Source organism: Mandrillus leucophaeus, unplaced genomic scaffold (genome assembly GCF_000951045.1).
Source record: "Mandrillus leucophaeus isolate KB7577 unplaced genomic scaffold, Mleu.le_1.0 Scaffold1721, whole genome shotgun sequence".
NCBI lineage: Eukaryota > Metazoa > Chordata > Mammalia > Primates > Cercopithecidae > Mandrillus > Mandrillus leucophaeus.
In genome coordinates, this window is record NW_012101723.1 from 104,992 (window position 1) to 105,982 (window position 991).

Genomic DNA, 991 nt, shown 5'->3' on the forward strand with positions numbered 1-991 from the left:
TATAGTAACATACTTCCAATAAAAGTAGAATCTTTATTTAGATCGAAGACGTTTTTGTGACCCATAGGATTTTCTTTGGGCCAAAGAATCACAAGGGAAACTTAAAAATATTTTCAAATGATGTCAAAGTTCTTTGAAATAATTCGGTTTTAAAGTATCCCTGATTTGCTGGTACTTTAAGCAAGTAAGTAAAGCAAGCACTGATGCAGGATTATTTTCATGCCAGTATGTAGAATATAGAAATTCATTTTTTTACTATAGGTACAAGTTCAATAACAACTGAAAAAAGTTTGTCAATTAATGTATATGTAAAGGCATATTTTACTGTTGTCTTTTTACTTTTTTAAATCTTTCACAATATCTAACATCAAAAGACACTGGTTTGATGTTTTCAAATAGTCTCACCAAAAATAATGCTAGTGGAATGAAAATAATTGTGTGTGAAAAATTTTCCATCAGATGACAGACGCCTTTGGAAAAAAAAAGTTTTTCAGAACTTTCAAATGCTTTAAAGATGCAAGATAAATTTGCAAATCAACTCAATATTTTTTGATTTTGAACAACTGTCAAGACTGAGATACAGTATTTTTAATAGGTGTGACAGTTTTCTTTCAGATGATAAAAATTATAAATTTCATAAGATATTTTATCTTGTTTTATTCTTTAAACAATTTTCTTGACTTTTTGAATATCTACTTAATATTAAAATGTTTTTTTTTTCTCCCCCCGACTTTTATTTTATGTTCAGAGGGTACCTGTGCAGATTTGTTACTTGAGTAAGTTGTGTGTAGCTAGGGTTTGGTATCTAATGATTTCATCATCCAGGTAGTGAGCATAGTACCCAATAGGTAGTGTTTCAGTCCTCACCTTCCTCCCGCCCTCTACCCTCAAGTAGATCCCAGTATCTGTTGTTCCTTTCTTTATGTCCATGTGTACTCAGTGTTTAGCTCACACTTATAAGTAGGAATATGCAATATTTGGTTTTCTGTTC